Raw genomic sequence first — 12673 nt, forward strand, 5'->3', positions numbered from 1 at the left:
TTGTTCCTGTTTTTTAATTAATAGATAAGTAATATGTGAAATTTCAATGACATATTTACCACTGTCCCCGTTTATCATTTCAGAAATCTGGTCACCTTACCCTATTAGAGCTTAAAATCATATTTACTTAAGTGGTAACATTTCTTGGGCAATAGACGGTACCGTTTCAGTGTAACTGAGCAATTTATTATTTGAGAGGGGTCAGAATGTGAGTTTTATTGTAACAAAGATTTTGTTTATTGTAACAAAAAATAATAAATCAAAGCATTCACAGATTTATCTGTATAGTATATTGGCTCAGTTATTACATATCATAAAAGAAAATGTCTAAGACAACAAATACTTGTTTTTTTAAGCACTCTCACTTTGTTTCACATGTCTTAGAGCAAACAGAACAGACAAGGACACATGTCTGAACTTGTGGCCTCAAAAATACATTATTTTCACTCCCTTTGTCTCTCGTTAACCTGTAATTCAGTAAGCAAATTTTTCAAATAGTTTTTTACTGACATCACCTCAATCATGTTCTTGCACATGGGAAAACTCTGTTGTAATGATCCAGCAAGAAGAGTGTCCTGATGCCTGTCCATTTTAACGTTACTTTATCTAAACTTCTCTTAGTTACTTCAGATAAAAAGTAAATACACATAAATAATATAGCTTATGTGATATATGCATAAATAATATAGCAAAGCAATGGAGGCACTGATACTTTAGCTTGGGGAAAGCCTGACACCCTGTGGTAATTTAATGTACCTACACTGTGTGCTCATTTGACTTCATCTGTTTTGACCACGAGGTTCCTCAAACATTAAATGTGGGACTTGATTTACGTGAATTTACGCAAAAAAATTAATAAAATGGATTTTCTGTTGCTTTTTGAGGGTGTTCATGTGTGTCTGACTTTTATCGGCACATACAATTTTGCATTGAACAAGCCATATACTTTTGCCACTTACACCTTCAAAATGGCTGTGTCTATTTCTCAACTTTCTCACAGCATTGACATCACAACATATTACTTCCATCAAAGAGAAAACGATTTAGAGGTGAAGTTTTATGTGCACTTATCAATACAGGAAGATTGCTGGCAGAACATGAAAGGAAATGAACAGTTCACCCAAACAATGTAAATTCTGTCATAAATTACTTAAATTAATGTAATTCCAAACCTGTAAAAAAAAATCTTCCCCTCCAGAGATCTGTTACTTGATTACCACTGTAACTGGATCATTCAGTCACTGATTATTTGTGGTTTGTGAATAATAATCTCTGGCACGCAGAGCCTGTTTCTTTCCAATCGTACCCAAACCTGCTTTCACTCTTTCACTTTGAAGAGTTGTACACACATATCCATATTGTTTTACAAATATATGTCTGTTTTTTGTTTGTTTGTTTGTTTGTGTGTGTGTGTGTGTGAGAGCGTGTATTTATCACTTTGTGGGGACCAAATGTCCCCATAAGGATAGTAAAACCTGAAATTTTTGACCTTGTGGGGACATTTTGTCGGTCCCCATGAGGAAAACAGCTTATAAATCATACTAAATTATGTTTTTTGAAAATGTAAAAATACAGAATGTTTTCTGTGAGGGTTAGGTTTAGGGGTAGGGTTAGGTTTAGGGGATAGAATATAAAGTTTGTACAGTAAAAAACGTCTCGGGTTATGACTATAACCCTTGTTCCCTGAGAAGGGAACGAGACACTGCGTCGTTGAAAACGACTCTTTGGGGAACGCTCCTTAGCGTGCGCCTCTGAAGTATGAATGAAACTATTCCAATCTTGATTGGTGTTGCGTCATGACGTAACATGTGACGGCATAACCGGATGCATAAAAGTGACGCCGGCACACATACACAATAGCCTAGCGATGAAGCAAGCCGCTCTCAGGCCTTGAGGGGCGTGGCAGGACGACGCAGTGTCTCGCTCCTCTCAGGGAACAAGGGTTATAGTCATAACCCGAGACGCTCCTTCCGAGGGAACTCCGCGACTGACGCCGTTGGAGAACGAATGCCCACTAGGCCACGCACCGAAAAAAGGCCTGCCCTAGGGTGAAACTGAACTCAGGCACTCAGCTAGGACGAGAGCACACGTGCGCCAGGCGTACTAGGGAGGTGCAGACTGTAAAAACCTGATGAAAGTGTGCGGGGTAGCCCAACCGGCTGCCTCACAGATCTCCTGGAGGGGTACTCCCGATAAGAGAGCCCTAGAGGACGCCATGCCTCTAGTTGAATGAGCCCTCACGGCCAAAGGTGAAGGCAAATTACGCACCTTGTAGGCCGAGATAATAGCCTGAACAATACAATTACTAATGGTTTGTTTTGAGGCAGGGAGCCCCTTCTTAGGTGACCCAAAACACACTAACAGTTGGTCCGACCTCCTCCAAGAAGAGGACCTCTCGAGGTAACGCTCAAAGCTCTGACAGGGCAGAGCAAATGGAGCCTCTCTTCTTCTGCCGACACATAAGGTGGAGGATGAAAAGCCTGCAGGACCGTAGACCGTGCCGTGTTAGACGGCACCTTAGGCACATAGCCAGGTCTCGGGTGTAAAATGGCTTTAACTCCGCCAGGGGCAAACTCCAAGCAAGCTGGCGTCACTGCCAGGGCTTGAAGATCACCCACCCTCTTTAGAGAGGTAATAGCTAAGAGAAAAGCCATCTTGAACGCCAGGTCCTTGGGCTAAGCCGACTGAAGGGGTTCGAAGGGGGCCAGGGATAACCCTTCGAGAACCACCGCCAGGTCCCAGGCAGGAACCCTGGACCTGGTTGTCGGTCTCATCCTCCATGTACCACGGAGAAAACGAATGACCAGCTGGTGCCTCCCCAGAGGCCCATCACTCAGTGGTGCATGGAACGCCAAATGGCAGCCACGCACACCTTGAGTGTGGAAGGGAGAGACCCGCAGAGAAACGATCTTGAAGAAACTCCAGAACTGAAGCCACCGGGCAGTTAACTGGATCTACTTCATGTTCTCTACACCAAGTGGAGAACACATTCCACTTGAGGCCATATAATCTCCTAGTAGACGGAGCCCTAGAGCTAAGTATGGTTTCAACCACCCCCACTGATAGACCAGCATTTAGGTACTGAACCCCCTCAGGGGCCAGACCCACAGTTTCCACAGCTCTGGACGAGGGTGGAAGACTGTGCCCCCCGCCTGAGACAACAGATCCCTCCTCAGAGGAATCTGCCATGGCGGAGCTATCAGGAGTGAAATTATGTCTGAGAACCATACTCGGCCGGCCACATGGGGGCAACCAGAAGTAGACTGATGCCCTCTTGGCGGACCCTTTCCAGGACTCCCGGAGCAGAGCGATCGGGGAAATGCGTACAGGCGAAGCCTCGGCCAAGCCTGTACCATGGCGCCCAACCCCAGTGGGGCTGGATGTGAGAGGGAGAACCAAAGTGGACAGTGGGACGCCTCGAGACGCTAACAGATCCACTTCTGATGGTCCAAATTTGTCCCATATCAACTTCACCACCTCTGGATGAAGTCTCCATTCCCCGGGCCTCAGCCCCTGCCTCGACAGGATGTCTGCTCCCTGATTCTGAACCCCGGAATATACATTGCTCTGATAGACAGTATTTTCCCTTGGGACCAAAGAATTATCTGATGCGCCAGTCTGCACAGAGGGCGCGATCTGAGTCCTCCTTGTCGGTTCAGATAAGCTACCACTGATGTATTGTCCGAACGTACTAGGACATGGTAACCCTTGATGTCTGGAAGGAAGCTCCTCAGAGCCCTGAACACAGCCAACATCTCTAGACAGTTTATGTGCCAAGAATGATGATGGTCCTGCCACAGACCCCTGGCAAAGCTGCCGTCCATGATCAGCGCCTCAGCCAGTGAGGGAGGCGCCTGTCGAAACGGTTTTCCGGCGACATGACGCTCCCAACACTGGCCCTTGGGACAGGAACCAAGGTTTCTTCCATATTAGCAGAGAACGAAGGCACCTGCGCGCTACTCTGATTATACTGAAATGGATTCCCGCTGGGGAAAACCCCTTGGCTTTCGGCCACCACTGGAGGGGCCTCATGTGTAGAAGGCCCAACGGTACAATGTTGGATGCCGCTGCCATGAGGCCCAGCAGTCTTTGAAATTGCTTTACAGTGATGGCCTGGCCTAGCTCTAACCCGGACACCATCGCCATAAGGGACTCGATACGCGCAGGAGACATGCGTGCCTGCATCGTAATCGAAGTCCCACACAACACCCAGAAATGTTGTGCACTGGGATGGTTGTAACACACTCTTTTTGTGTTGAGTCTCAACCCCAAACTTCGAATATGGCCAAGGATCGACATCTCGATGCCGAATCGCCATTTCTCGAGACTGGGCCAGAATGAGCCAGTCATCGATATAATTCAGTATGCGGATGCCCTGAAGTCTCAGAGGAGCAGGAGCTGCATCCATACATTTGGTGAATGTGCGGGAGAGAGTGCTAGGCCGAACGGAAGAACCCGATATTGGTAAGCTTCACCCGAAAGCTGAACCTCAGGAACCTCCTGTGACATGGAAGGATGGGTACATGAAAATAGGCGTATTTTAGATCTATCGTGACAAATCAGTCCTCGGATCTGATCTGACTCACGATGACAGGAATGGTAAGCATTTTGAACCTGAACCTCCTCAAAGGCCGGTTCAAAACTCTGAGATCTAAAATCGGCCTCAACCCCCATCCTTTTTGGAACTATAAAGTACCGGCTGTAAAGACCGGACTCCTTGTCTGAATGAGGAACACGCTCTATGGCCTCCTTCAGCAGCAGAGATTGCACTTCTTGTTCCATCACCTGAGCCTGCTCCGGAACCACTGTAGTCTGCACCACCCCAGAGAATTTGGGGGGTGGTGCCCGAACTGCAGTCTGTACCCTGATTTTATTATATGCAGGACCCATGCAGATATGTTGGGAAGATGATTCCATGCCTCAACAAAATCTACTAAGGGAACCAGCCTCTCGAGGCTGATCTCGGTGTTTTTCGAGCACTGTTCTCGACTTCCTGAAGCGAGATACCGGCAGGGTTTAGTCGATACAGTTCTTGTGACCACAATTGATGTGTGTTTTTTATTTTTTGACGCGAACGGCACGGTGTGCGTTCGCTGGAAATTGATGTGGCCCGAGCGCCAGAGACGGCGGAACCGACACCGATTTCCTGAGGACTCGCTGCGAGAGCAACCTCGGTTGCTCTGCAGCGGGGACAGCCCTCCGAGGTTCTACCACCTCGGTAGAACCTCTTCCCGAAGCTTCTACTAAGGGAACCAGCCTCTCGAGGCTGGTCTCGGGTGTTTTTCAAGCACTGTTCTCGACTTCCTGAAGCGAAAGACCGGCAGGATTTAGTCGATATGGTTCTTGTGACCACCATTAATGCTTGTTTTTTTTTTTTTTGACACGTAACGGCACGGTGTGCGCTCGCTGGAAATTGATGTGGCCCGAGCGCCAAAGACGGCGGAACCGACACCGATTTCCTGAGGACTCGCTGCGAGAGCAACCTCGGTTGCTCTGCAGTGGGGGCAGCCCTCCGAGGTTCTACCACCTCGGTAGGACCTCTTTCCGAAGCTTCAACTAAGGGAACCAGCCTCCCGGTGTTTTTCAAGCACTGTTCTCGACTTCCTGAAGCGAGAGACCGGCAGGATTTAGTCGATATGGTTCTTGTGACCACAATTGATGCTTGTTGTTTTTTTTTTTTATATATATTTTTTTTTTTTTTTTTTTGACACTAACATACAGTGTGCGCTCGGTGGAAATTGATGTGGCCCAAGCGCCAGAGACGGCGGAAACCTACACCGCTTGTGTGCCGCCATGTAAGCCCTACTTATTAAAGCAGATGTATCTCTGCAGGGCTTACTAGGCAGCGCCGGGTTTTAGCCCATATCCCGTGCCCCCAAAACATCGTTCTGTAATCAAACACTGGGGCTGGAGATACGGGATCTAATGCGGTTTACCCCACGATCTCGCTCTGTGGAGATCGGGAAAAACGGCAAACCCCGGCGCTGAGGTTGTGATCTGTGCCGCAGGAAACGCACGCCTAATTTGCTTTCAACTTGCGTTCCCTGCTCATTTTGTGGCCAGCTGATATTCAGTCTGGCCACGGCACGCGTCATAACCTCAATCAGCTCCTCATAAGCTTGGCCAAAAACCGGCGTGCTTGGCTCACGGTCGATCGCGATCGATGCTGAGCATATCCACTTCCTCGGAAGCAGTGAGCTCAAGCATCGGGACCTGATCATGGGCAGAAGAAGCCGCGACGCGGGCTTCTGCACCACACACAGTAGGCTCGGATCCTCAAACGAAGAATGAGAAAGTGCCGCAGCAGTCTCATTCTCATCTGCAAAATCCCGCTGCGAACCCCGCGATCTCAATCGCCGCGCTGCCTCAACAGACGCGGACCAAAACCGTGGGGAACGCGAGCCTGACCGTGCTCATCAAAGCACGCCAACCGGAGCGCAGCACTCTCATGGGTAGTGCTTCACAACTTTCACAGGCAGATCCCTCGAGAGCTGCCTGTGCGTAGCTGCGCTCCCAAACAGTTCACACATAAAGCGTGCGTGTCCCTACCCGTAATGAAACGAGGGCAGGGGTGCACGCACTTCTTGAACTGTTCGGTGGCCATAATATTTTTAAATCAGACAAACAACACCAAATAAGACAAACAATTTCAACATAGAGCGCTTGCTGAAGAGCGAAAGCTATTGTGTATGTGTGCCGGCGTCACTTTTATGCATCCGGTTATGCCGTCACATGTTACGTCATGACGCAACACCAATCAAGATTGGAATAGTTTCATTCATACTTCAGAGGCGCACGCTAAGGAGCGTTCCCCAAAGAGTCGTTTTCAACGACGCAGTGCGAGTTCCCTCGGAAGGGAACCATTATGTCTATGGAAAGTCCCCATAAAACATGGAAACACAACATGTGTGTGTGTGTGTGTGTGTGTGTGTGTGTGTGTGTGTGTGTGTGTGTGTGTGTGTGTGTGTGTGTGTGTGTGTGTGTGTGAGCGTGTATTTATCACTTTGTGGGGACCAAATGTCCCCATAAGGATAGTAAAACCCCACATTTTTGACCTTATGGGGACATTTTGTCGGTCCCCATGAGGAAAACAGCTTATAAATCATACTAAATTATGTTTTTTGAAAATGTAAAAATGCAGAAAGTTTTCTGTGAGGGTTAGGTTTAGGGGTAGGGTTAGGTTTAGGCGATAGAATATAAAGTTTAGTTCCATAATGTCTATGGAAAGTCCCCACAAAACATGGAAACACTACGTGTGTGTGTGTGTGTGTGTGTGTGTGTGTGTGTGTGTGTGTGTGTGTGTGTGTGTGTGTGTGTGTGTGTGTGTGTGTCTGTGTGAGCGTGTATTTATCACTTTGTGGGGACCAAATGTCCCCATAAGGATAGTAAAACCCGAAATGTTTGACCTTGTGGGGACATTTTGTCGGTCCCCATGAGGAAAACAGCTTATAAATCATACTAAATTATGTTTTTTGAAAATGTAAAAATGCAGAATGTTTTCTGTGAGGGTTAGGTTTAGGGGTAGGGTTAGGTTTAGGGGATAGAATATAAAGTTTGTACAGTATAAAAACCATTATGTCTATGGAAAGTCCCCATAAAACATGGAAACACAACATGTGTGTGTGTGTGTGTGTGTGTGTGTGTGTGTGTGTGTGTGTGTGTGTGTGTGTGTGTGTGTGTGTGTGTGTGTGTGTGTGTGTGTGTGTGTGTGTGCAAATAACTTTTATGAAAACTTCAATGAACATATTAAAAGGAATGCCATGACCCCTTTAAACTTTGTTGCTGTCATGAGGACATGAGCCTATTTCATAATTTATCATTTTATATAATATATCATGTTTTCATTCATCATGACATTTTCTTTAATAGCGATAATTTATCAATTATATTTTAAAATGTAAATTTTATAGCATTATTTCTGTAATTGCAATTTCTGTGTAAATGTATTTACAAAGGGGTTGGGGACAAAAAGGAAAAGAGGGATCTTCTAAACAGCTTTCAGTCAGTCCAGTGTGATTTGTTGTCTGATTATTTCTCCAAAGTAATCTGATTCATCGTGTATAATTAATCATCACAAAAATCTAGTTGCGGCTGTAAAATCAAGACTACAACTGAACAAAAGAAGCACATTGAAATCACTGGGTGAAATTGTTGTAGGCTTATGATTCAAAGGCACAGTTTCAGTCTTTCTCTTTTACAGTTTATGAGTGAGGAAGACATTCCAGCCATTGTTGTTGTTCCTTTAAAAGTTAGTCAAAAAACCAAGAACTACCTGGTGTTTTGAGGTTCAGCATGTATCTCACGTAAACACACAAACACTCATTATTACATTTATTCCATTGATAATGTCGACCGTACAATTAATTGTTTTCTGCAAAGAAGGTTAGATGGATGGATAATTGGCAGGAAAATATCTCTGTCTGTCTGTCCGTCCATCTATCACTCTATCTATCTATCTATCTATCTATCTGTCTGTCTGTCTGTCTGTCTGTCTGTCTGTCCGTCCGTCCGTCCGTCCGTCCGTCCGTCCGTCCGTCCGTCCGTCCGTCTGTCTATCTATCTATCTAGCTATCTTGTCTATCTATATACTGTCTGTCTGTCCGTCTGTCCGTCCATCTGTCCTTCTATCCATCTATCTGTCTGTCTGATTGTCTTTCTATCTACTGCCTGTCTGTCTGTCTGTCCATCCTTCTATCCATCTATCTGTCTGTCTGTTTGTCTATCTACTGTCTATCTGTCCGTATGTCCGTCTGTCCTTCTATCCATCTATCTATCTGTCTGTCTGTTTGTCTATCTATTTACTGCCTGTCTGTCTGTCTGTCCATCCTTCTATCAATCTATCTGTCTGTCCCTTTGACCTTCCGTCCATCCATCCGTCCTTCTATCCATCTATCTGTCTGTCTGTCTGTTTTTTTATCTATCTACTGTCTGTCTGTCTGTCTGTTTGTTTATCTATATACTGTCTATCTGTGTGTACGTCCGTATGTCCTTCTATCCATCTATCTGTCTGTCTGTCTGTTTGTCTATCTATCTACTGACTGTCTGTCCATTATTCTATCCATCTATCTGTCTGTCAGTCTATCTGTCCGTCCTTCCGTCCGTCTGTCCTTCTATCCATCTATCTGTCTGTCTGTCTGTCTGTCTGTCCATCCGTCCATCCTTCTATCCACCTATCTGTCTGTCTGTCTGTCTATCCATCCGTCCGTCCATCCATCTACTGTCTGTTCACTTTGGTTCTCAAAAAAATAAAAATAAACATAAGTCTCCTCCTTCCCGTGAGACTTGCATTTTGATCCCCAGCCAATCACTTCTTTAACATTTCCACAAGCTGAAGCTCCATAGAGAAAAACATAAATCTACTGTGATTTATTTTTGGTTGGTGACTTTGGAGGATTTGGCTTAGTGTTCTCCTCCTTGTCTCCTTTCAATTGACATATTTCTGTCACCATATATAACATAACTAATGCAATAATCCATTTTCTGAGTGTATCAGTGTTAATCCCTTTGAGAGGCTGGATTGAACACATTACTCAGGAAAAAAATCTGTTTTCTTAATTCTTAATTATGTTAAAGAAAAAATTCATAATAAAAAAATACAAATTTAAAAATTAGAAAATTATTACAATTATTATAGTAAAGGAAAAAAAAAAGAAAGAACTTGCACCCCTGAAAGACATATAACAGTTGACATGGATGGAATTGCAGATGTCATGATATGAAAAATTATTTTAAATGAGAATAGCCCAAATAAAAGTCTCCTGGACTTTTGAGGCAACTGCAGATAATATTATAGGGGTAACACGTTACAATAATGTTCCATTTGTTAAATGCATTAGGTATCATAAACTAACAATGAACAATATATTTTTACAGCATTTATTAGTCATGGTCAATGTTAGTTTATAAAAAAGCAATTGTTAACTAATTGTAATAGTAGTGTTGTAAAGTGCTGTAAATGTATTGTTTATTGTTTGTTCATGTTAACTAATGTAGTCCTAAAAAGGTTTTTGTATCATACAAACATTTACAGTAAGAGGATGGTGAGAGTATTTGCAGGGTTGGGGCCCTGCAAATACTAAGGACATGCAATTTTATATGTAAAATCTAGCATCCACTCACAATCTTTCTTTTAAATAAAAAAGGCATAATTTTTTTGAGTCGCAGCTGACAGCAAGGCAAAAGCTCATATCTTTTCAATGTTATTTTCATGACTTCTACAAGCTATACAATTTAAAATAAAAGCATTATTTAGAGAAAAAAAAATATAGACATTTATTTTTGGGGGGCCCCTAATGTGTTCAAATATATAAATTAATTAATTATAAGAGGTACCGTTACTTGCTTGACCTTTTTAGGGGAGGTTATAATGTTAAACACATTGAACCTTATTGTAAAGTGTTACTGAAATGGAGACTAAACCAGTGGCCAACCCAATAATGCTTAGAGTGACTAGACAAGAGGCCTTTAGACATGCCCTCTTTTTTATTGTTTTGTGGGGCACGTTAAAACAGGAATAATACATGTCACTCAAATTCATCATTCAGCCTTGTAGAATACGAGGTGGGGATTTTCCTTCTCATCCAACATTCTTAAAACATTACCAAAAACCCATACATTCCATTTCCTTTATTCACAGTTTTATAATTCACATACCAAAATTCATTATCGATAAAGATCACATTTTATTTACAGTTTTAAAACACCACCGCCCTAAGAAACCTGATCTGCTTTTCCTGTCCACTGTTTTCCTGCATCAAAGACCCATCCCTGCTCCATAACACCAGCTCAGCAGGTTCCCAATACTGTTTACTCCCTCCCACTGTCTGCTGTTCTCACACCTCTACAGACCAAGCTAATCTCACCCATCTCACCTGCTGCTGCGAGCAAATCCTCCACGACCCCCCCCCCACTTGTTGCTGTTGAAAAGAGATCTTTTCGCATTCTTTCGCTGCTCCGAAGAAAATGCTGAAAGACAGATCCATATGATCTGCGTGAGCCATTGCGTATCATTTCTAGTGATGTTGAATAACTTTTACTAGAGGTTTGGTCCAGTGCTTGCAAATGCCTGCCAGAAAGAGAGGAAGAAGAGGATCTAGTCTTTCTGATTCACACTGTTAAACTGCTTAAATCCACAGTTTTACCACAGTAAATATTGTACCGTTGGCAAACACAAGAAAACTTCAACTTGACAAATCTCACCGGCTTGTTTGAATGCTTCAGGACAAATGTGTTAAAGTACTGTGGAAATTTCACTCACAAGGCCTAAACATGCATCTTATCAGGACATCATGCATGAAATAATCTGAAAAGTCTCACTGTGTTGATAAGTGTTATTACAATGTATATAATATTCAAGCAGAAACATAGAAACAGTGAAGATGGGAGCACTAGTTGTGTTTTATGAATTAGCTCCAAAGCTCTTAGTGTGCAATTATGGAGCTTTTCCACTGCACGGTACCGCTTGAAACAACTCAACTCTGCTAGCTTTTTGGGGGTTTTCCACTGTGTATAGTACCTGGTAACTGGCACTTTTTTTTAGTACCACCTCGGTCGTGGTTCCAAGGTTCAAACAGAAGAAGTGGTTCGACCAAATGGACACTATCTATGGCAATAGACCAGCGAGCAATGGGAGGGAGAGTGTTGTTAGAGTCCACGATGGAGGATGGTACGTTAACTCTATACTCTGCTTGAAAGCTTCATTTTCTACTTTATTTAGTTGACCAGCTACTGGAAAGCTTGCTTCTAAAACAACCAGGCCAATTTAACTGTTACACTTGTGTAAAATCACCATGCTACAACTGCTTTATGCAGCAAAATGAGCTAGTAGCTAACAGCTAGCGGTCGTGCTAGGCGGCGCAACTATGACGATCAGTCTATAATCCCACCCACTTTGAGGCGACACTAAACTGCAGTGGAAAAGCAAGTTCAGAAAAGTAAAGCAAGCAGAGTCGAGTTGAACCATAACGTGCAGAGGAAAAGTGCCAATAGTGTACTTACAAACATACCAAGCATTTAACCTACAGTACATTAAATTCAGAGCACATTCTTCAAAGCCTTTTGTTAGGTCAGAACAATATCCATTTATTACAAACCTTTATCTTATTTAAAGTTAAATAGTTAAATTAAGAGCATAAGAATAAACATGTTTCTACATATGGACTATAAAAAAAATCTTGATAGAAAAAATTATAATGACAAAAAAATACAAATAAAATAAAATATATGTTACAGTGAGTGTAACCCAGTGGTGAATGTGACCCATTTTTTGTGGGTTTAAAGGCTAAAATGTGAATTTATAATTTATAAAAATTAGATTACTTCTCTTAAAACTTTTGAAGTTTTGAAAAATTATTTGAGCTGTAAAGTTGATTAAATTGTCAATTACCAGGACTACACTGTTTTTGGCATTATGTCATGGCAAAACATATATAAAACAGAATATGTTAGTAAGCGATTTTATCACACTAAATCATGTTTACATGCATATTGTTTAAGTCTTGTGGCTATACTTTTGAAACAGTGAGTATTTTAATGTTTACGGATTGGCATAATTCACTTAATTTTAAGTGCCACACAGATTTTTTCTTTTTTCTTTTCTTTTTTCTTTTTAAAGGAGGAACAAGTTGAAATAGTTTTGAGGTATCAAATTTATGTCAAAATGCTGACGTTTGAG

Source organism: Xyrauchen texanus, chromosome 35 (genome assembly GCF_025860055.1).
Source record: "Xyrauchen texanus isolate HMW12.3.18 chromosome 35, RBS_HiC_50CHRs, whole genome shotgun sequence".
Taxonomy (NCBI): Eukaryota; Metazoa; Chordata; class Actinopteri; order Cypriniformes; family Catostomidae; genus Xyrauchen; species Xyrauchen texanus.